Consider the following 26037-nt stretch of genomic DNA (forward strand, 5'->3'; position numbering starts at 1 on the left):
CTAAAGTGCAGGGAGTTTTTTGACCTGGCAGCTAACAGGAAATGGGGAAACCTCCAGACCTGCAGAACATTACGTTTGATCTGGCCGACACGCTCTCAGAAAAGATCGGCGAGACTTATTGCTCTGACTAGACCGGAATGCAGCCTAGCGATTGGGGCAATCACTGGGCACTGGCTGATAGGCGAACACGCGGCCAGGCTTGCAGTCCCCCACAATGATTTCTGCAGGAGCTGCAGGGATGAAGAGGAGGTAGAATCGGTATCGCCACTCGGTATGCCACTGCCCGGCACTCGGACGCAGCAGACTCAAACACTTCGGGCCCGAAGAACTCTCGGACCTTAACGATCTCTCAGAGGTCTCTCCACGCGGATTGGTTGCCTTCATAAAGAAAGCAGGCTGGGACCATGGGCCGCCATAGGTAGTCTAGGCATATATATGCACCCTGGTAGACAGGAAGGAGGGGGTAGCATCTCGGTGAAACCCTTGCTCCAGCGGCAGCACAAGGAGCCCTAGCGGCTCAAGTGGAAGCGAGGGGGTATTCTATGACCCCATTGCATCACCGCCCTAACCTAACCTACCTAACCTAACAAACATAGCCACCAATAGATTTGGCGGCGTAGCGCTATTAATACACAAGTCAATTCAATATTCTATAGTAAACATTCCAAACGACCTTGAAGCTCTAGCAATACAAATAAAATCCAAGAAGAATATGCTCATAAAGGCAACATACATTACCCCAAACAGAACCGTCACAAACCAACTGCTTGAAGACACTTTGTACAATAACCAAACACCTTCACTAATCTTCTAGAATTACGGATGGCACCCTGCCTGGGGTTCCCCGAAAACTAATTCTCAAGGAAAAACAATACAACAATTTATTGACAATACACAGTTACACATCTTACTAAATGACATACATATTTCTTAACACACAACACATACACGCATATCAACATTTCACTTTGCTCAGCAATACTTGCCCCACACGCCAAGTGGGAAATTGGCCCCACGCATCTTATATTATTAGACATATAGCGGATCGTATATCCCTTTCCGATCCCTTTGAAATTTGGCATATCGAATTATTTTTTCAAAAGAGGAATCCATTGAAACTTTTATCCTTCTAACTTGAAAAACAACGAAGTTATTTTTAGAATGAATGGCCCAAATTAGAATGGCCCAAAACAGAAAGTCCCATCCTTCTAACTTGAAAAACAATGAAGATATGGCATTTCCGATCAATCAGTTATATGGCAGCTATAGGATATAGTCGACCGATCCCGGCCGTTCCGACTTATATACTACCTGCAAAGGAAAAAAGGATGTGTGCAAAGTTTGAACTAGATAGCTTTAAAACTGAGATACTAGTTTGCGTACAAACCGACAGGCAGACGGACAGACGGACATGCTCACATCGACTCAGGAGGTGATCCTGATCAAGAATATATAAACTTTATAGGGTCAGAGATGTCTTCTTTACCGCGTTGCACACTTTTGACCAACATTATAATATCCTCTGCAAGGGTATAAAAAGAAAAAGCGAAGCTTCCAGCTCTTTTACATCCACCATACAACCCTCTTTCATCTAAAATATGGAGCAACATAAGGCGCTTCTGCGGTCTTAACCCAAGCAAACAAATTCACGCCATACATAATCCCAAAAACAACACAACAACGACAGATACTTTCAAAATAGCTAACTCCCTCTCGCAACACAGAGCTCTCAAGCTACCTAAACTTTTCAGACGAATTCCGAAATAACAAATATAAAATCAACACAACCAAATCTATTGAGGAAAACATAACTCACCTTGAATTAATTGCAGCACTGCAGATACTTAAACCAAAATCTGACAAAACAAACATCTCTTCGTACAGACCCATTTCCCTTAACTGCTGTTTAGCAAAAACACTATGGTTAAATACTATGGGGAAGACTATGGTGGTTTATGACCCACGAAAATCTTTTAAATAAAAACCAATTCGGCTTTAAGAAAGGCAAATCGTCTTCGGATAGTCTCCTATACGTAGACCATCTCATAAAGAAGTCGAAGAGGAACACCTCCCTCGTCACTCTTGACTTTTCAAGAGGATGGAAAAAAGGCCAAAAAATAATCAATTATGTCAAAAATTGCATGCTCAAACGTAAAATAATTGTCAGAGTCCGTCCGCACATGTCAAATTCACTCCCATTATCCAACGGATAGGATCACCTATATCGGTAATCCTATTTCTCATCGCATACAATAAACTCTCAAACGTAATAAATTTACACAGAGAAATTAAATTAAACGCAAACGTCGAAGATTTTTTTCTCATAATAAATTTCAGAAACAACAAAAACCTTTATTTAAACCTAGACAACTTATTACATGATATAAGCAGCTGGTGCTCATACTCAGGGGCATCTCTATCCTTAGCTAAATGCCAACATCTCCATATTTGCCAAAAACACAATTGCACTAGCACCATAAGCTGTAGCAATACACCAATACAACAAGTAACAGCACTCAGCATTTTTGGGATAACAATAAACCGTAAATACAAATGGGAAACACACATAAAATCACTCCTTCCATCACTACACCAAAAATTGAATATCATAAAATTCCTCTCCAACCTCAAATTCAATTGTAACACACAAACACTACTCCACGTCGCGAAAGCAACAGTCATAGCAAAAATGTAATATGGCCTGTTTTGTATACGGATAGGCTTCGAAAAGCATGCTAAACAAATTAAAAGCACCCTTTAACACTGCAATCCGTCTAGCCCTTGGTGCCTACCGAATCACACCCATAAATAACATGCTATATGAAGCCAGAATCTTCCCATTAGAGCAAAAACGAGACCTTCAAACAGCCAAACTCACAAAAAACCTTATATTTGTCCAAAGATACACTAATACACAAACTTGTTATACAAAGAAAATCAAAAAAGAACCCATCAACCATAGACCGCACAATAAACCTTTTCAAGCACTAAACTTACCCTAAGAACCCTAAGAACTACACAAATACCAGCCACCTTGGGATCTCCCAAACCTCATAGACACAACAGTTAGAGTGCTCAAAAAACAAACCACACCACCAGATACATACAGGAAACTATACGAACATACCAAAGACAGCCATAAAACACACAAATTCGTATTTACGGACGGATCAAAAATGAACTCAACTATATCATGTGCAATCACAACAGATACTTATATTATTAAATACCTACCCCCACACTCATCAGTACTCTCCGCAGAAATAATAGCCATATTAGTAGCGATCGACCAAGTCAAAAGCATAAAGGGAAAGTTCATGATCTGCTCTGACTCTCTCAGCAATTGACGTCATAAGAAACACAAACAACAACAGTTTTTACTCCAAAAAAATCAGATTACTTCATACAAAACTAGGCCCAAAAAATAAAATATTGTGGATCGCTGGTCATGTAGGCATAGCAGGCAACGAACTAGCCGACCAAACAGAAAAATCGATGTGCAATATGCCCCTTATTTACACCTCAAACATTAATTTAACAGAAATAAACAGACACTTAAAACTAGAATTTCTAACAAGAAATAAACTAAACATATAACACTGCAATCAATGGTATAAAAGCATTAACAAAGACAATTCAAACATCGACAATTATTGCAGATCCTTTCATCCCGAATCGAGCAGACTCGATCAAATTAAAATAACACGCCTTAGACTAGGACACACAAAACTTACTCATGAGCACTACTTTAATCAAAAGCAAAACTTACCCTGCCCTTCTGTCAAGACGACAATACCATACCCCACCTATTAAATTCATGCCCATCACTCCTCCCTACTAAACTATCTATCTTCAAAAATACAAACCTATTAAATGTCCTTGTCTGTTGGCACCTAGTGCCAAGACCTACTACCCAATCAAGATGCATCAGCAGGTCACGATATACAAGAATCAGACCTACTAGCCTATTAATAATGTAACGATAAGCATAAGCCAATATCCAACCTACTAACCCGGCACTAGTCGATGGCACCGGAAGCAGAATCAACATTATCAGCGGGAAGAATGACCGATTGACCGAAGCAAGCAAAAACCAGTCAGCGAAGCCGAAATTCGTGTGGAAAGCAGTACATGAACAAACAATCTGAGTCAGCAGATTCAGAGGTGGGTGACCCTGGCATTAACCTTAGTTTTAGCACGTCCATAACATTGACCTTTTAATTTAGCATCTTATATAAGAGTTTTTCTTCTGAAATAAAGATAGTTGCGAGATCAGAGTCAATAGTCTCGTTACTCAGTGCTGAAACTACGGCACTTAAAACTGACCTACTTCATGTGATCCTGTGTAAAACGATTCACAAAGTAGGACTCTCTAAAACCTATCTACTTCGCGTGGCTCCAGTGTAAACAGACCACAAGTAGAATCCGCGGCATACCAGTCTACTTCAAGTGTTGCTCCCGTGAAACGGACCACAAGTAGATCCCGCATTACCTAACCACTTCGAGTGTTGCTCCCGTGAAACGGACCACCAGTAGATCCCGCGTTACCTAACCTACTTCGAGTGTTGCTCCCGTGAAACGGACCGCCAGTAGAACCGACCGATAAGGAATCAGCTGAACCACCATACCACCGGTACTTGAGGAAAACCACCCCAGGACTTCCAGCACATCAACTCCAGCCTGATCACAGCAAGCGTCTGGCCAATCCGAGCAGTTCCTTGCAGAATCCAGGTAAATTTAGTCAAGACTATTTACGGTCTTTGACTACGACTCCGGGACTTCAAACCTTCAAATACTAAAAATGTACATAAATAAAATCTACCAACTAAGTAGCCTAAAAACAACGAACAATTAAATTAAACTAATAGACTTAAATATCATTAACCTTAAAAGCCGAAGGCCTTGCAGCCAGCGCTTTACTAAGTTAGTCTAGTTTTGTAAACTTCTCTATCTTTAATAATAAATAAATAAATATTTAAATATTTATTCATTTTTTTTCTTAAACGTTGCTTGTATTTCTTGAATATTCTCTTTGCGAGACTAGCAAGAGTTGTATCAAATCTCATATTTTTAACTTAACTACAGTCATATTCTCAACAGTACTGATACAGAGTTAGACGACCCTGAAAATCGATGGAAGTCTCGATGATATGCATGTTCAATGGCAACTTCAGCTCTGAATGAACAGTCCTTCCACCAAGAAACAATGTCGCAGCTATTTCGGATGAAGCAAGAGTTAAAGCTATGTCCTTTTTTGCTCGACCGTATCCAGAATCAATCTGATGAGGAATGTGATCCCAGTTCCTCCTGGAGCATCTAAGATGAAGATGCCCCCAGCTCCGCTAATTATCATTTGCATAACATGATCATAAACGCCTTGTTGTTCATGGGTTAATTTAGTAATGTTTGATTGGACATATGACTGAAGATCATCGCAGTTGTAAGTCTGTTCACGATGCAAATCCACATCAAATGAATCAGCCGCAGTTTAGGTGGGTGCTGGTATACCCAATTGACTTAGTACTTTATTTGCAATAGCTAAGCACTTATCTTCAATGTTTATTAAAGTTTCATTGTAAATACTGTCTGTCAATTCCATGGTCATATCGGAATTTTCAAGGCGTACTCTGTGCAAAATATCCTCAGCCATATGCGAACGATATCTTTCCCATAACTCTGTTGGAGATGAAAGAAAGCAAGGACGTGCAATGTTGCACGCATCATTAATGCAGATATCTGTTAGTCACTGTTAGTCATTCTCCAATAAATTTAGAGCTTAGCACGCACTGCGGAAAGTAGCATTTGTGACGCCGTTGACCTTTTTTAAATATTCGAAAGACCTAGGACTAGCTATATTTACAAACAGCATGAGAAGGAAGAAAAATTCACCTTGATTAGGATACACTGTATAAATTCTACCAATTGTATTTTCTTTGAAAATTCAAGGTTGTCCTTCGACGGACTCCCCTCGTTTGTGTCGTAAAAACATTTTTTTAGTTATATTCCTCGTGTAATAAGAGGACACTTCTAAATAGAGTAGTGTTCGGGCGAAAACGTCTTCCTGGTGAAAAAAGCGGTAAGAGTTGTAGCAGGCTGATTGAGGGATCTGTCTTTCACATTTGCGACTGTGAATTAGACACGTTGGCCATTCTCCAAATGCACTGCTAACTGAACCACAGCTGGATTCCGTTCATGCATGGGAAATGCTGCTTATGTATCTTCCAGCCTAGTATTGAAAAATTTATTGGGGGTAATTTCTCTCGCTTCTAGCAGATGGCGCTGCGGTCGGTGCATAAAGAATTGTTATAAAAACAATTTTATTCGCGATTACAAGCGCAAATCTGACTCTATAGTATGTCAAAATTTGAGTTTGAATAGTGCAGTACTTTTTAAATGTATAGAGGTCGGAGATACAGACACAATATTTATACCCTTGCAGAGGGTATTATAATTTTGGTCAAAAGTGTGCAACGCAGTGAAGGAGACATCTTCGACCCTATAAAGTATATATATTCTTGATCAGGATCACCTCCTGAGTCGATATGAGCATGTCCGTCTGTCCGTCTGTCTGTCTGTCCGTCTGTCTGTCTGTCTGTCTGTCTGTCTGTCGGTTTCTACGAAAACTAGTCTCTCAGTTTTAGAGCTATCGAGTTGAAACTTTGCACACACCCTTCTTTTCTTTGCAGGCAGTATATAAGTCGGAACGGCCGGGATCGGTCGACTATATCCTATAGCTGCCATATAACTGATTGATCGGAAATGCCATAACTTTGGTGTTTTTTTAATTTAGAGGGTTGGGACTTTCCATACATGTTATATTTGACCAAAATATCTTATGTACAAAATTTTATAAAGATCGGCCGACTATATCCTATAGCTGTCATAGAACGATCGGAATTGGCATAACTTTGGTGTTTTTTAAGTTAGAAAGATGGGATTTGGTACAGAAATAATTCAAAATAATTCAATATGCCAAATTTCATAAGGATCGGCCGACTATATACGATCCGCTATATATCTAATAACATAAGATGCGTGGCGCCACCTAGCGGACAGCGACTTAACTGCAAGGGTATATCAACTTCGGCTCCGCCCGAAGTTAGCTTTCCTTTCTTGTTTATTATTAACATTCTACTCTTGAATATGCGTCGATTGACTGAACTATCTCGATTCGACTTCTTGTTTTATATACATTTATGTATATACATAAAACAATATACTTTTATTTTGTAACTTCATTATACCCTTGCCATAATATGATTTTGACATAATACATCTCCGACCCTATAAAGTATATATATTCTTGATCAGGATCACCTCCTGAGTCGATATAAGCATGTCCGTCTGTCCGTCTGTCTATCTGTCTGTCAGTCTGTCTGTCTGTCTGTCTGTCTGTCTGTCCGTCTGTCTGTCGGTTTCTACGCAAACTAGTTTATACAAACTGAACGATCGGAATTGGCATAATTTTGGTGTCTTAAGCTAGAATGATGGGATTTTCTACAGATTTTATCTTGGGCAATAAAATTTAACCTACCAAATTTCATAAGGATCGGCCGCCTATATCCTGAAGACGACATATAACTGAACGATCGGAAATGGAACAACCTTAACTGCAAGGGTATATCAATTTCGGCACTTCTTAATGAAGAATGGGGAGATACTATCTAAGTCAGGTGTATGCGACTCATTAAAATGACTAGAGGCCTCCTCAATGTCACAATCTAGTGTGTCCAAGCTTCCAACCTCAAGAAGAGGCAAAATTTTTTGAAGTACCTCTAGCTCATCCCAGGAGACCTTCGGCTCAAGGTTTGAGGCCAAATATTTCGCAAAAAGTTCAGAAATGCCCTTATCGGAGTTAGCTGCCAAACCACCATAAGACATGGAAAAAGGTATATCAGATGATGATTTTTTCCCATTCACAAACCGCCAAAACGCTTTAGGGTTGGATATGAGGCTCGCTTCAACATCAGTAATATATTGGTTGTATAGAAATTTATTGAGGAATTCAAACTCCCGCTTATATTGCCAGTACAACTCACCAGCCATTTGTTCCCCTGTCTTTAGAAATCGCTTATAAAATTTGTCTCTTCTATTCTTTAAGTTTTTTAGGCCCTCTGTATACCAAGGCAGCTTGAACGACATTCGAACCCTAACGGAGGCATTATTGTCGATAATATTGAAAAGAGCAATCAAAAACTTAGTATAACAATCATCAATCGTGCCATACGAAAAAAGGGAAACCCAGTCAAAACTTACAATAGCGTTATTAATAAATGAAAGGTTAGACTCATTAAAGTGATAATAAGAAATAGGTGAGGGGGAAGGCAGAAAACTATAAAATTCAATGTGTATCAACAATGGCTTATGGTGCATATTACACGGACTTAATGGTACATTACAAATTTCTACTTTACTATGAACGACATTATTTAAAAATATCAGATCCAGAATTTTCGATAAATCATTATAAATATTATTTACTTGGGAGAGGCCCATGCTAAAAATTTCATCCAAAACAACGATTTCATGCGATTGGTGAACATTGCTGGGCAACATGCCAAGGGAATCCGGGTCCCAAGTCCAAACAATAGAGCTCAAGTTGAAGTCGCCAGCAACCATCAGAGCCGTAGGGTCCTCCATGCTACCACAGTCACTGGCGATATTTTCCATATGCGCTTGATAAGTACTGAATGCGCTGTTTGGGGATATACGACGCAATGATGATGAAAGGGGCCTGAATGCCCTGGATTGAGACGGCTAGCTGGTCCAGTATAGGGTCGCCAACCTTAAGGCTAACCACCGTGGCCAACATGGATCGGCGGATAGCGATAATCACACCACCTCCTCGCTCACAATGGGTGCTGGATGAATCAAGGTCTTTTCTAAATACTTGAAACAATTTGGGTTCAAAGAACTCGGAGGAACTAAAGTTGCTATTGAGCCATGTTTCGACGAGAACGATTACATCAAAATCACCGACTGAAGAATTTAAAAGCACCATGCGGGATTTGGTCCGCATTCCAGATATATTTTGGAAGAAAACTTTTGAGCTCTTATTAGAGCCCACGGCAGCACAATCCATGCAGTCCACTAAAGGAATTGGGCGGGAGTGTGATATATATGAAAGCACTGGCAGGGTCCTGATGCTAGAGGCCACATATCCCAAACGCATAGCTTCCAAGATAGCCAACGTGGACACACATAAATTATCCTTAATCTCCAGATTGGACCTATGAATGTCCAGTCGCCCTGCGAATCCAGTGGCAGGTACAGCTAAAGATATAGAGCTAATATAGTTTTGAGCATCCACGCGTAGCGATGCTCTACGCTCCAGACCATGATGTAAACAAACATTTCCTCCAGACGCCGAAAAGTGAGCACGAGTGCTCAGTCTCACAGTGGACAACCCCTCCAAGATAAGATAAACAGAGAGGGGCTCACAATAAGACGATAACGAACCATTTGTTTTTGCTGGAGGTTCACAAGCGAATATAATATGCAAACAGCCCACCTTGGGATCAGCTGCTGTTGTTGGAGCAAATAGGAAGTAACATCAACAGTTTCCATAACTGCCACCACCGAATGTTGTTGGCGGCTCAGGAGAGGGAGAATATGATGACCGGTCGAAGAATATAAAGAGGGAAATATAACGGCTCCAGTGGCGCCGCTTACTGGGGGTTTTTTGACGCTCCAGGGTTTGATCGAGGGAGTCTCGCAGGGAGTTCAATAACCTTAGCAGGCTCTCTATAAAGAAAACGAGTGACTTTTACTGACATGGGCCAAAAATCAACCTTGAAGACAGCGGGGAAATGTTGCTCGGGAACTCCCAATTTAAAGTTGACGAATTTTAGAGCGTTGATATCAGCATCTTTTTTAACCAATCTAGCACAGGCTATATCACTGGGGTCCAGGTGCAACTTATCAGCGACATATTTGCACAGTGCCTCCGGTTGGGTAGCCAAACTAGAGAAAGAGGGTTGGCACTTTCCACACATGTTCTATTTGACCAAAATATCCTATGTACAAAATTTCATAAGGCTCGGCCGACTATATTCTATAGCTGTCATAGAACGATCGGAATTGGCATAACTTTGGTGTTTTTTAAGATAGAAAGAGGTTAGAAGTTAGAAAGTAACAAGGGACTTGGTACAGATTACTCTTTGGGAAAAATAATTCAATATGCCAAATTTTATGAGGATCGGCCGACTATATACGATCTGCTATATATCTAATAACATAAGATGCGTGGCGCCACCTAGCGGACTGCGACTCAACTGTAAGGGTATATCAACTTCGGCGCCGCCCGAAGTTAGCTTTCCTTTCTTGTTTTTTTTTTTCAACTTTATCCTTAATCTCGGGATATATTACTCTCTGAAAATCTTTAAGTTTTTGGATATGTTCGTTGCTGAAAATCATCTGCAATCATTCTTAAATAAATGTATTCTACCGTAAAAAATCCCATAAATCCCTTGTAGAGGGTATTATAATTTTGGTCAAAAGTGTGCATCGCAGTGAAGGAGACATCTCCCACCCTTTAAAGTATATATATTCTTGATCAGGATCACCTCCTGAGTCGATATGAGCGTTTCTGTCTGTCTGTTTCTACGCAAACTGGTCTCTCAGTTTTAAAGCCATCGCGTTCAAACCCTTCTTTCCTTTGCAGGCAGTATATAAGTCGGAACGGCCGGGATCGGTCGACTATGTCCTATAGCTGCCATATAACTCGGAAATGCCATAACTTTGGACCTTTGCCAAAATATCTTATGTACAAAATTTCATTAGGATCGGCCGACCCTATCCTATAGCTGTCATAGAACGATCGAAATTGGCATAACTTTGGGTTTTTTATGTAAGAAAGATAGGACTTGGTACATTTTTTATTTTGTGCAAAATAATCCGATTTGCCGAATTTCATAAGGATCGGCTGACTATATCCTATAGCTGCCATATAACTGAACAATCGGAATTGGAATAACTTTTGGTGTTTTTTAAGCTAGAATGATGGGACTACGGATTCTACGGATTCCGTTTTGGGACATATAATCCCATCTGCCGACTATATCCTATGGACGCCATATATCTGAACGATCGGAAATGGAACAACCTTAACTGCAAGGGTATATCAACTTCGGTTCCGTCCGAAGTTTCCTTTCTTGTACTTCCGCTGAAATGCGACTTAGTAAATTTGCTACTACATTTCATAAAATCCGGATATTCTAACAATGCATAATTATATAAAAGGTTTTTGAAATCTTCAAATACGGATAAGAATTCCTTGCCAATTTTGACTGAATCTTCACTTTTTAATTGTTGTGATCGTAGCAAAATCTTTAATGAATTTTCTATAATATCCGAGCAGACCTAGAAATGATTTAATTGTTTTCTGGTCTTTGGACGTGGAAATGATTTTATAGCACTAATCTTTTTTGGATTTGGTTTGATTCCTCTGTCCGTAACCACGTGACCTAAATACTCAATTTATTTTCTCATAAATTCAGATTTGGCAGATTGTACTTTAAGGTTAGCATTAGTTTAATTAGTTAAAGACAGCTTTTAAATCAATAATATGTTCCTGAAGCGATGCAGAGAATATTATTATATTGTCTATATATATTAGACAACAGTTGCCATTTAGGTCGGCCAAAACGTTATCCATAACCCCTTGGAAGGTGGCTGGGGCATTTGAAAGTCCAAATGGCATTCTTAAAAATTCAAAGTGTCCTCCTTCAGTGGGAAAGGCCGTCCTGTTTATATCTTTCGGATACATCTCGATTTGGTGATAACCGCTAGCTAAATCTAATGCTGTGTGTAATGAAATTATCGACTGGCCTTCTACAGTAGTATCACCTCCTCCAGTACTTAGGAATGTGTCAAATGCAGTTTTGGTATCTTCCATTGATAACCAACTATCAATCGGTCAAAGCAACTTGCTAAGCTTTCCATGCCACACTCAAGCAGTAGAGCGAACTGTTAAGCTTGTTACTGAAGCGTCGAAGAAGGTATGTGGTTATCACAATAGGAATGGTTACATACGCTCAACTTTATATTCTCGTTGCAGTTTGCCTAAATTTGAGAACAAGTCCCAGTATACAACAGACAAATAAAACAAAATCGAAAAACAAAAAGAAAATTAAAAAAAAAAAACAACAACAAAAATTTTAAAAAATCTAAAAAAAATAAAAAAAATATATATATATCATTAAAAAAATAAAAAGAAATCATTAAAAACAAATAAAAAAATAGCAATAAAAAAAATGGGATCAGATTTTTCACTACGTCCTCGTCGTTGATCCTGGGGAAAGCTGAGCGTGAAAAACAATCGTAATGCATGAAATTTGTACTAAAAACTTATTTATTTTAAATTCTTAAAACCACTATTGATTTACCTAATTACGAAAAAACCTTTTAAATGATTCAAAATAAATATAATAATAAGTAAAACTTTGGAAAGAGAACTTAAGAAGTTTTGAAAATTCGGTATTTTCGAAAATTTTTCGAAACTTTAAGTGCGATGCGCGAACAGAAGATATTGACCGATTTCAAAATTTTTTTTTTCAAAATGCTTGTAGTATTCCGTAGCAAGTTTTCCGCACTATTAGAATTCGATTTGAACAACTTGTTGGAATTCGACCCACCCTATTATATAGCCTTGCAGTTGAGTCGCAGTCCGCTAGGTGGCGCCACGCATCTTATATTATTAGATATATAGCGGATCGTATATAGTTGGCCGATCTCTTTAAAATTTGGCATATTGAATTATTCTTCCTAAAGAGATATCCATTAACTCCCATCCTTCTAACTTGAAAAACACCAAAGTTGTGGCATTTCCGATCAATCTGTTAGTAATAGTCAACCGATCCCGGCCGTTCCGACTTATATACTGCCTGCAAAGGAAAGAAGGATGTGTGCAAAGTTTGACCTCGATAGCTTCAAAACTGAGAGACTAGTTTGCGTAGAAACGGACAGACGGACATGCTCATATCGACTCAGGAGGTGATTCTGATCAAGAATACTTTATAGGGTCGGAGATGTCTCCTTCACTGCGTTGCACACTTTTGACCAAAATTATAATACCCTCTGCAAGGGTATAAAAATGATGGATATGTACAATGTTGTTTTTTTGCAAATACGAAAGAGTTTGCATTTATTTATAGCAAGGGTAGCACCGAAAGTGTTTCCCCATATTTGGAGTAAATTACAAATATCTGTGAACTTATTGTTGAGTGAATTGGTATTCTTACATTTGCTAAAAATAATGGCATCATTTGCATAGATTGAAAGGTTAATTTGCTTATTGTTTAATGAGATTAGTTTATCTCAACTATTTTTAAAACAAAAGTTTTATTATAAAATTTCAAACCAACGAAAAGAAAAAGTACAAGCTCTCGACTCAACGTTATAATTCGCTATATTCAACCAAATGAGACCTACCTAATCTATTGCGGCGAAGCTGGGCGAATTCGCAAGAGAGCGCAACTGAGCTTTTATTTCGCTCCCGCTCCGCCCTATTCTAACTTAGACTAGACTCAAATTTTTTCTCAACTTCAGTATTTAATTATGCTACTATACTAATCTAATCTAATTATGCTATACCGGCCCCGTTGAAGGCCCCCAGCCGGCTTTAACCAACCGGCAGCCTAGCCAGCTTATGAATCGCCCTCTTGAATATCGCTCCAGCGCTAGTCCTCACGACGGCGACCCTGACCCTACCGTCTGCGCCGCGTGTGCTTCGACGACCCTGGCGGTGAGCCACTGTTGGGGCGGCTGGTGGTCTTCTGCGACCAGGACCAGATCGCCCTTCCTGCCGTCCTCCTGCTCCCGCTGCCACTTCGACCGCGCTTGTAGGCCCAAGACGTACTCCCGGGACCATCCCTTCCAAAACGTTTGCTTGATTGACGAGACAAGCTGCCATCGCCGTAAGTACGTTAGACCCTGCTGGTCCGGGGTCCGCGGTGCTGGTGGGGCGATGAGAGGCCCGCCTGTCAACAAGTGCCCGGGAGTCAACGCCTCGCCGTCGCTTGGGTCCTGACTGAGGGCGACCAGGGGTCTCGAATTCATCACGGCTTCGACTCTAGCGAGGAAGGTCTGCAGCGCCTCTGCGGTTAACCTCGCGCTGCCTACCGCTCGTAGGAGTAGGTGCTTTGCAGATTGGACACCTGCCTCCCATAGTCCGCCCATGGGCAGAGCCCGCGGGGGTATGAACGCAAATACGCATCCTTTTTTTGATGCGTATTGTCGAAGTTCGTCCGCCTCGTCCTCGATTTGCTGCCGCGGTGCCGCGAAGTGGCGACTCGCTCCGACGAAGTTCATCGTGTTGTCGCAGTGCACGATCTGCGGACATCCTCGGCGCCCAACGAACCTTTGAAATGCCAATAAAAAGCAATCAGGTGATAAATCAGATACTACTTCTAAATGAACTGCCTTGGACTCAAAACAAACAAAAAGGGCAATGTAGGACTTGTAGGGTGGCCTACCACGAATTTTCTATGTTATTTCAATTGGGCCACAGAAATCCACGCCACATATGGAGAATGGGCGGATTCGATCTAAGAGCAAATCTCCCATGATTTGAGTCATCAGATGAGGCTTGCATTTAAAACATCGTATGAATGACCGTACTATCTGGCTGCAGATTTCCTGCGCGTTTACTATCCAAACACGCTGTCGCAAGAGACTCACCAGTGCTCGTGGACTCACATGAAAATTCGACCCGTGCAAGTACCTTGATACTCGTGCTCTTGAACTATCTGGACAATTTTATTAAAAGCTTCTTGATATTCGACAGGCAAAGGTACACTTTCAAAAGGAACTACTAATTTTTTACATTTCTTTATAAAGCGGAACATGTAAACGAACACTCTCAGCAGTTTTAAGTGAGAGGAAAATCCTCCTGTCACTTCCAATAAATATGAAGTGGAGACCATTGCGCTTAATCCGACCGCAATCTTTTTTACTTCCATCTGCAACAACTCTGGTGACGGATCAAACAAGGAACTATTAATATAGCTTATTAAGCCAAAGCTTCTGCAACGGGATCTTTCCTTTAATAAGGATTGGGCTTAATAAGCCAAGGGGGTCGAAAAGCTTAGATGACACCTAAAAAAGGTTCCGCTTAATCGCCCTTTGACCCATGACTGAAGAATCAATTTAAAATTTAAATACGTCATCTTTGGGAACCAAAGCGATTCCTAATGCATTAGTCAGCTCTGAGTCCGAAAGTGTTATTGGCTTAACGGTGCTCTCGGATGCAACAACTTCAGGCGAGTTTGAAAACCACTTACTCAATTCAAACCCAGCGTTTTGAAGAACCTGTGTTACTTCAGACTTAATTGTCTTTGGCTCCTCCACGCAACCAGCACCCGTTAACATGTCGTCGACATAAAAGTCTGACTTCGAATCAACCGGAAGGCAGTATTCTAGTTGTCTTTCGATAATGTTCCTCACACAACTCGTGTTTTGGCGACAAAATCTTTTTTTTTTTTTGCGCGGTTCCCACTGCATACGTACAGCCCACCTTCCGTCCAACCGACCGAGGGACGCTGCCGCGTAACGTACGGCTCGAATCGCGGGAATAGATCCGAGATAGATAAGCGAGGATTAGGAGAAAGATATTACGAGGAAGAGTGTTGCATAGATAAGGCGGTTAATATAAGCGATTTAAGATTGTTAGTAGAGCAAAGTGATAAGATGTGGTAGAGACCATTGTAGTCCGATCATAATACCCTGAACGGATCGTGTTGGGCATATGTCGAACTACAATGGCTGAGGAGCAGAGGACGAAAGTTTCTGGTCCTTCTACTAGGAATGTTAAAGTTTAAACGTGTTAGTAAATGCTGGCTGTCTATATTTCCATAAATAAGATTATATAGAAACATGACACCCAGCATCGTTCTACGATTTGTTAATGTTGGTAAGTTGATTAGTAAAAGTCTACTATGATAAGAGGGGAGGTAAAGATTTGCATCCCAATTAAGTCCCCAAAGAGCAAAAGAAAGGAAGTTTTTTTGTACAGATTCAATGTGATCTTGGTGTACTCCATATTGAGGACTCCAGACGCACGATCCATACTCAAGAATCGGACGGACCAGTGATGTATATAACGTTTTAGTTATGTACGGGTCATTAAATTCTTTTGACCATCTTTTAATAAAACCAAGCACACCCATAGCTTTATTAACCATGGTAGATACATGGTCGGTAAATATAAGTTTCAAATCTAATAGGACACCTAGATCGTTAACCTGAGTTAATCGTTCTAAGGCGTTCCCATAGAGAAAGTACATAGTACAATGTCACCAAACTCTTGTGATTTTACCTCTTCAGAAGCGAATTTGGAGTCTACAGAAATTAGCACTCCTCCTCCCCTTCGCAAAGTTCTATCACATCTAAAAGTGGTGTACCTACTAGGAAAAACTTCGGAGCTTAAGATCTCCGGCTTTAACCAAGTTTCTGTAAGTACAATAATGTGGGATGCAAAAGAAGAACTATCAGAATACAGTTTGGGAAGTTTACTACGTAACCCTCTTGTATTCTGATAGGTAAGTGTTAATGAAGACATTAGTTTTTTGAGATTGAGGAAGATGAGGTGGAAGGTTGATCAGTGGCCTTAACATGTGGGAGTTTTACACCCACAGGTTTGGTTATCTTTTTTTTCACCGTACTTGGCTGATGTTCTTGGACGAAAATGTTCTCTGGCCAAAAGCTGGCGGAACAGATCGTCTTGAACATCTGCAAGGGCACACGTATTTTGAAAGATGACGTGTGCCTGGTGTAAGAATATTTGAACTTTGTAATATCCACCACCTTTATCGGCTTTTGCTTTGGCTTTGATGTAAGCCGAGATATCAATCTCCGAAGTATCAGGGGCAAGCCGGGAAACAAAAATGTGTTTTGATGGTGGGATCACCTGCAAGGGTTTTGGTGCCGCCGTAACTAATACTGCGGCATCAGTGCGTACCGGGGGTCCGGACGGTTTATTACCCTGTTTGGTGACTATTACAGGAGTTTGAATTATTGGGTCTGGGATCACTTGAAGCGATGCCACAGAGGACATATCGGACAATTGCTCATTGAGTCCGAGACATTCGGAAGCCGAATTTTTCTCAGGTCCGGCCCTTGGGGTGGCCAGAGATATAAGCGGCTGCATAGTTGTCGGCTGAGCATGCTGAAGATTATTCGACCCGAGCACATCACTAAAAGCGGATTTCTTACGCTTTGGAGACTCATTTAGTAGTTGAAGACTACTAAACTGTGTATCAAGCGCACAGAGTTGGTCATTGATTTTTCGAAAACCACTAATCAACTCCTTGAAACCGCTTTTAGTCTGCCTCATGAACGACCTCATTTCGTCCTGAACAGCACGACAACCGTCACAGCAAAAGTGGAGTCCAGACCTACGCGAGATTGCATCCGACACTGAGGCCGTGAACCCGGCACACTTAGCGTGTAAAACGTTTTCACAGAGCCAGCAATGGATGGTAGACTGGGAAGACGAGATTGTCTTATTGCAAGACTTTAATGCACAGACCAATTTAAAATCCATAATTATTAAAAATTTGAATAATTCATTTATTAAAAATTATTTAAAATTAAATAATTAATTTATTCAAAATTATTAAAAATTTAGATAATTAATTTATTAAAAATTATTAAAAAAATTAATAATTAATTTAAAAATATTATTTTATTTTATTAATGAGGAACCTTGAACCACTGTACCAAGGAAACGAGAAGGGGAGATTAAAGAGAGCAGTTAGTGCAAGTTAGTAAGATTTAAAGAAATAGAGATTAGAATCTCTATTGAGCGAGAGTAGAAGCAAAAGAATAGCAACAACACCGTAGGAGATGAAGAAGCAGAGCAGGGCTATGTTTGGAAAGTAAGTTAAATAAATTATTATTTTACCTCCAAATATATCACTGCACACGCGAAGCGATACGGATCTAAAAAATTGCAATTTTTTTATATATCAGTAAAGAAATAAACACCGATTTTTTATAGAAAGCTTATTGCAAATTTTACAAAAACGTAGTGCGCACAAAAAAAACACGTCCGTCCGCTTTAAGATAAAGAAAGGAAGTGAAGAAGATGGAACTTCTTCCAATGACCAGAATTTTTTCAAATTGTGATCTATTGATTTTAATATTTCTTCTTGGCAATTTAGGCTAGAGATCGGTTGTTGAGGAATTTGCCATATATTTACCCGATACTATCCATCCATTTTTTGCAGTACGGGATGGTTCGGACCTTGCTTTATTTGGCCAACGCACACTGGGGCAGAATCCCAAAAAGATGCCAAAAATTGAGAAAAAAATAAGTGATTGAAATATTCTCTCATTATATTGCATCAGTAGTATAATATGTAAGGTACTTTTTGATGATGTTAAGAAACCAAACAAAAGATAATGTCAGTTATTAGAGTGAAGTGAACTTCGTCATGCTGACCGTGCTATTCAGTAGTAGTGATTTACTCGCAAGTTCCAATTAGTTTCACAACAAAATAATTTTTTTTTTTATCGTGCAATGGAATCCTCATCCGCAGGTATGTAAATATCTTTCAGTAATGGTTTTTCATTTGAATTTTGAATAGTTTCCGTCAGTCGAGATAAAGTTTATGGTGTAGTTGTATGATTGGAAAATTAATAAACAATAGATATTTCGTTAGGGTTCTAAGCACTTTTAAAGGTTGGTTGTTATCTCAAAATAATCATTAATATATAGGCTATTATAAGCAATTTTTGTTTTTTGCTACTTTAGAAAATATAAAGATTTGAAGCAGAGCGCCCGCGTCAATGTCGACAGGTCACAACTTGTTCCTACACGCTGACAACGCTATTTCTCATTTTTCAGAAATGTCTTCTAATACATTAAGTACTATAAGAAAAGAACTTTTAGTGGTCATGTCAAGGATATAAACAATAAATTGAGTAGTTTCAAGTTCCAGTATAAGTCAAGATGGTGCAAAGCGAGTAGAATAAAAGAAAAATTTGAAAAATATAATAAAGAGTGGCTTCAGAAATCAATAACTTTTCTGAGTACTATAAATTCATCTGTGGCAACCCTACGTGCTTACCATAGCACAATCGAACTCGATATCCTATGGGAGTATCGATATCGCTGAAGGCCTCCTCTAAAAACACAACCTTTTCTGCGTCTCACGACATCGACAGCCTCATCCGCAGCTAGCAACGCTTTTGTTATTTTTCATTAGTTTTTAAGCAAATATATAGTGAATAAATGAACATTAAATTGGTGACCCCGACGTGATCACTATATAGACGCGAGTACCGGTGCTTACAATGGCAAACAACGACACCACACAAGACGACGCCGACGTCTTTCACGATACCGTTACTCGCGGTTCCGACGTAGTTATTAACCGCGTGGCGGTTAAAATTCCGCCCTTTTGGACCGAGCACCCAGAATTATGGCTGTCGCAAATCGAAGCCCAATTCGTTCTGGTAGGAATAACTACAGACGACACGAAATTCAACACGATCCTGGCGTCAATCGAAGCACCGGTACTGGCCCGAATTGCCGACGCCATCGTCAACCAACCAGGCACAGGCAAGTACGAAAACTTAAAGTCGTGCATTTTGGAACGCTTCTGCGAAAGCGAGCAGAAGAAATCCAGAAGTTGATTTCGGAGACTGACCTTGGTGACAAGCGCCCCACACAACTGCTCAACGAGTTAAACGCACTCGCCGCAAACAAAGTTGACGAAACTTTCTTAAAAGCACTGTGGCTGCAGCGCCTACCAACACAAGTGCAAGCGATCTTGCAAGCATCGGACGCCTGCCTAGCAGATTTAGCTAAGTTGGCAGACAAAGTCATGGAAGTCGGCAATTTTCATCATATACGCACCGTTGACGCCAAATCGGCGCCACCCAGCAGCACCGTTTTCGACGCACGTCTAGACCGCATCGAGCAAAAAATCAACGCGCTGTTCAAAAACCGTTACCGCAAGAACAGTTCATCCACATTAACGGATCGCAACAGCGTCCCGACTTCAGGCTTGTGTTGGTACCACAGCAAATTTGGCAACGCCGCCAAGAAATGTCGCCAACCGTGCTCGTTTTCCTTCGAACCAAAAAACTAAAACAGTCTTCGGATTCGGCGGACAAATTCGAAGAAAACCACAACACAATTTCCCGCCTCGCCATCAACGACAATTACTCCAAAACTCAATTTCTCATCGACACCGACGCCGACATTTCAGTGATGCCACTCTGCAAAATCGCAAAAACTATGCTCACTCCAAAGCTTCTTTTCGCCGCCAATGGTACGAAGATACAAACCTATGGAGAAAAACGCATAACAGTGTCGCTGGGATTAGGACGAAACTTCGTTTGGACCTTCGTATTAGCTGACGTCAACTGCGCTATCATTGGAGCTGATTTCCTTCAACATTTCGACTTACTCGTCGATATGAAACGACGCAAACTCATCGATCGAGCTACGCTGCACGAATCAACATGTCACGCGCCTCAACGTAAAATCAACGCGATTTTATCCTACGACACGAGCAACCAATACGTTAGGTTGCTTCAAGAATACCGCGATCTCGCAACGATCAGCTCGAACCGGCTGCCAGCAGAGTCCGAAGTAACGCACTTCATCTCGACCAACGGCCCGCTAACTCACGCCCGCGCCCGACGACTAGCGCCCGACAAACTCAAAGCCGCACAAACTGAGTTCTCCTACCTCATCGAAAAAGGAATATGTCGCCCCTCAAAAAGCCACTGGTCCAGTCCATTACACCTGGTAAAGAAAGCAAACGGAGAGTGGCGACCATGCGGCGACTACAGAGCACTAAACAACGTAACAGTGCCGGATCGATACCCTATTCCGTACATACTGGATGTAACAAGCATCCTACACGGTAAAAAGATATTTTCAAAAATCGACCTGCAAAAAGCATATCACCTGTCGAACCGCAAGATATTCCCAAAACAGCAATTTTCACGCCTTTTGGGCTATTCGAATTCTTGTTCATGACATTCGGCTTACGCAACGCAGCGCAAACTTTTCAGCGTCACATAAACAACGTAATACAGGGTCTCGACTTTGTTGTCGCATACATCGACGACATTCTGATCGCTTCAGAATCCGAGGAGCAGCACGAGACACATCTCCGTACGACCCTTGACCGCCTTCGAAAGGCACATCTCACCGTGAACTTTGAGAAGTGCCAATTCGGTAAATCACAACTCACGTTCCTGGGACATGACATCATCCAGCACGGTTTGAAACCATCCGAAGCCAAAGTAGAAGCCATTCGCCACTTTAAAAAACCGCTTATAGCTAAAGATCTAAAAAGTTTCTGCGTATGATCAACTTCTATCGGCCGTTTATCCCACGTGCTGCTGATAACCAACACATACTCCAGACGCTAATCCAAGGCAATAAAAAGAAGGACAAAACCCCGATACTCTGGTCTACAGAAGCCGACCACGCATTCGACGCCTGCAAGAACGAGCTTGCAAACGCTACGTTGCTGAACTACATGGCACCTAACTCGCAATTAACACTAACCACCGATGCCTCCGATGACGCCATGGGTGCCGTGTTACATCAGATTGTCAACGAGCAGACGCAACCACTGGGTTTCTTCGCCAAGAAATTCACACCGACGCAAAAGAAGTACAGCACCTACGATAGAGAACTGACTGCCATCTATCAGGCCAGTTTGCACTTCAAGTTCGCATTGAAGGGCAGAAACTTTATAATTTTCACCGACCACAAGCCGCTGATGTACGCTTTCAATCAAAACAGCGAGAAAGCATCACCGCGACGCGCGAGTTACAGTGTCGTGTCCGAGGGAGAAAGGGTGGGGGGGGGGGGGGGGGGGGGGGGAGTTCAGAATAAGAATGAATTTATTATAAAGAAGAAATATGAGCAAGGAGTGAACAAGAGTAGTCCGTCCCTGTCGGAGCCCTTGCGTTGGCGATCTTGTTGTTCCATTCGCGCCACTCTTCTAGTTCCCGGGCCTGTGCTCTCTCCCGTGGCTGTGGAGAGAGGAATGGTTACTCGCGCGCCAACTGGATTTCATCAGCCAATTCAGTACCGATATCCGGCACATCACAGGAGAGGAAAACAACGTGGCTGATCTTCTCTTACGCATCGAAGCCATCGAACACATCGACTTAGACGAGATGGCACTGGAACAGGAAAACGACGACGAACTACAATCGCTACTCAATTCTGATCCAGAAAATACCATCTTACTAACCAAATTATCCCTTTCAGGCTCAAACAAGCAATTGTACTGCCACGTCGCCAATAACCAGATACGTCCGTTCGTGCCCAGATGTCTACGCCAAATCGTGGTTCAAGCCCTGCATTAGCTGAGCCATCCAGGAGTTAAGGCGACGAATAAATTGGTCGGCAAACACTATGTTTGGCCCCACATGGCGAAGGATGTGGCCAAAATCGTACGCTCTTGCATCCCGTGTCAAAAAGCTACAATCCAACGACACACAAAATCGCCACTGGGAGAGTATGCCGCCAGCGACGCCCCTTTCGAACACATCAATATCGACATCGTTGGCCCACTGCCATCATCGAACGGATACCGATACTGCCTCACGTGTATCGATCGCTTCTCAAGATGGCCCGCAGCAATCCCTTTAGTCGACATCACAGCACAATCGGTGGCCAACGCTCTGATTTCGGGCTGGTTCGCTCTGTACGGAATCCCTCTCCACATCACAACAGATTTAGGCCGACAATTTGAGTCCACACTTTTCCAAGAGCTCGCCAGAATTTGCGGTTTTAAGCACCTGCGCACGACGGCGTACCACCCACAAGCCAACGCGATGATCGAACGCTGGCACAGACCATTAAAAGCTGCCTTAAAATGCGCCGATCCTATTAACTGGAGCAATTCCCTGCACTTAATCCTCCTAGGCCTACGTACAACAGTTAAAAGCGACATCGGGTTGAGCCCAGCTGAAATGGTTTACGGCACCGCTCTACGTGTCCCTGGCGGATTTTTTACACCAAACACACAAAAACATACCGAGTCTGAGTTCGCCGAGGCTCTTCAAAAAACCATATCTCAGCTACCAACCACTAAGCCAGTGCACCATCATACACCGCAGGAATTTGTGCACCAGGATTTAAACCATTGTACCCACGTCTTCGTCAGAGTGGATCGAGTCAAAACCCCTCTAGAAGCAAACCACGAGGGTCCGTTCGAAGTGCTAGCAAAGCACGACAAGTACTTTACACTCAAAGGACATACAAAAGACAACAAGGTGTCTATCGACAGACTTAAACCGGCATACATCTTTCAAAACGAATCTCCCTCGACTCAAGAGAAAACGACAGCGCCAACTGCCCAGCCAACCGAGCAGTTATCAAGATCAGGACGACGAGTCAGATTCTCAGCAAAGTATCTTTCCTAACAGGAACTCTAGGAGGGGGGTACTGTGGCAACCCTAAGTGGTTACCATAGCACAATCGAACTCGATATCCTATGGGAGTATCGATATCGCTGAAGGCCCCCTCTAAAAACACAACCTTTTCTGCGTCTCACGACATCGACAGCCTCATCCGCAGCTAGCAACGCTTTTGTTATTTTTCATTAGTTTTTAAGCAAATATATAGTGAATAAATGAACATTAAACATCAGTTAAAAGAAGTCAAGATCGACCCGTTTTATCTTTCAAGGACTCTTCAGAAAAAACCAAACTTTTGAAGACTAAACAATTACGTGAATCATGTTCTACCTCAGAGTTGGTTTACGCGACTTGTATGAATTTACGAGCTGAAGGTCAAGTGCATGCTTCGAAGCTTTTAAAAGATATTTCCGACCATCCAGAAAGTGCTAAGTGTTATGAAAAAGCTTTTGAGAAGTCTCTAAAACCACAACCGCAACTGTCTCCTGAAAATGCATTGTCTGTCCTGATAGAAGCTAAGCTATCGCGCGAGCAGTATGATGTGATAAGAAGAAGTGATCCTGAAAAATTCCCTTCATATAAATCAGTTCAAGGAGTTAAAAAACTTTGCTATCCAACAGATATTACTGTAACTGAAACTGGCGCTTCAGTAAAACTGCAATCTCTGTTAGACCATACTATTATGAGATTATGTCAAACATTGAATAATGTCATAAATACCCTGAGTGATGACCAACTTCAGGAAATGTGTCTAATCTCTAAGTGGAGATTTGATGGATCCTCGGGACACAGCTCTTATAAACAAGCGTTTCAAGACTCTGAAGCTAACGATTCAGCTGTACTTATCATTTGTCTCGTACCGCTCATATGTCATCATATGGCACAACCCAAGTCCTGCGTCAACAAGATATTGTAGACCAATAAAATTTGATTTTCAGAAGGAATCCGTTGATGTGTCCATTCAGACAAATCGTGAAATGGAAATCCAAATATCGAGTCTTCAAGAGAGCGTCATAAGTAGCGATTCAAAGACATTGAAAATTCGTCATAACCTAATTTTATCAATGGTGGATGGGAAGGTGTGCAATGCCCTTACAGAAACAACTTCAACTATGAAATACTTCTTGTGTGGTGGAACTTCAAAAGATTTCGATGATATAGATAACATTGCATCGAGGAAAGTGAATACGGATAATTTGAAATTTGGCCTGTCCGTTCTACATGGTTGGATTCGATGCTTCGAATGTTTACTGCATTTAGAATATAAGCTGCCTTTAAAAAAATGGCAAGCTCGTGGGGAAAATGAGAAACAACTCGTTGCTGAAAATAAAGCTCGTATATAAAAAGGGTTTAGGGAAACATGTGGCCTAATTGTGGACAAACCGAAGCCGGGTTTCGGTAATACTAACGATGGAAACACGGCTAGGCGTTTCTTCCAAAATCCAAAGTTATCCGCACAAATCACTAATGTAGATATTGATTTAATTAAAAAATCTCCAGGTTATATTGATAGCTGTGGCTAGTGGGTTTGACATAGATCCCGAAAAGTACAGGATATTTGCACTTGATACTGTCAGATATTTCATTTCCTTATACCCATGGTACTATATGCCACCTACAGTACATAAGTTTTTGATCCATGGACCAGAAATAATTTCCTTTGCTCTCCTTCTTATCGGACAATTGACAGAATCACAGGAGGCAAGGAACAAGGACTTCAAGCGCTACAGAGAGCACAATTCGCGAAAATGCAGCAAATCTAATGCAGAGAAATCTAATGCAGAGAAATGCAGAGAAAAATCTAATAGTGATATTTTTAATTTTTTTTTACTAAGTTCTGATCCTATGATCAGCAACAGCAACTGTTTTCAGAAAATAAAAAATATCCCGAAAGAAGTACTGTTTATGCTGAAAGCTTCAGCCGTACACAAGTCAGATGATGAAGAAGGTGATGTTGACGAATATAATGAAGAAGATGAAAATGATTGTTAAGAGGAGCCCCGTAAATATTCGTGATACTCCAATGAGTTCCTTTATAAAACTGTTTTTATTTCACACACTTCTCTTACAAGAAAGATACATGAAAATCTTAAATCTATTTAAAACTACTTATCAACGGACTGCACGCTGACATGGTATGTGACCCTTTCTTAAGTGCTTCAAGTGCACCACATAAATATTTGGTTAGACTGCAGGAGATCGTCTTTCCGATCCGATCTCCTACATTCTATGTTTGGAATTTTTATCGTGTTCAATGCTTGAACAATGATGATAATGTTGAAAGGTATTTTCAATAATAATTATGTAGTGAATTCAAAATGTTGAAAATAAGTATTTTGTACAAAATGCAAAGACGGGATGTGCCTTTTTTATACCCTTGCAGAAGGTATTATAATTTTGGTCAAAAGTGTGCAACGCAGTGAAGGAGACATCTCCGACCCTATAAAGTATATATATTCTTGATCAGGATCACCTCCTGAATCGATATGAGCATGTCCGTCTGTCCGTTTCTACGCAAACTAGTCTCTCAGTTTTAAAGCTATCGAGTTCAAACTTTGCACACACCCTTCTTTTCTTTGCAGGCAGTATACAAGTCGGAACGGCCGGGATCGGTCGACTATATCCTATAGCTGCCAT

The 26037-nt window shown here is 41.1% G+C and overlaps 1 long non-coding RNA gene across 1 annotated transcript; it reads left to right on the top strand.

Moving 5' to 3' along the window:
* The first annotated feature begins 11835 nt into the window (after positions 1–11835).
* On the top strand, positions 11836–12113 carry LOC116655696. The gene is made up of 2 exons (XR_004310761.1): positions 11836–11999; positions 12059–12113. It is a non-coding gene; the product is annotated as an uncharacterized LOC116655696 (long non-coding RNA).
* The last annotated feature ends 13924 nt before the right edge of the window (positions 12114–26037 follow it).

Source organism: Drosophila ananassae, chromosome XR, assembly GCF_017639315.1.
Source record: "Drosophila ananassae strain 14024-0371.13 chromosome XR, ASM1763931v2, whole genome shotgun sequence".
NCBI lineage: Eukaryota > Metazoa > Arthropoda > Insecta > Diptera > Drosophilidae > Drosophila > Drosophila ananassae.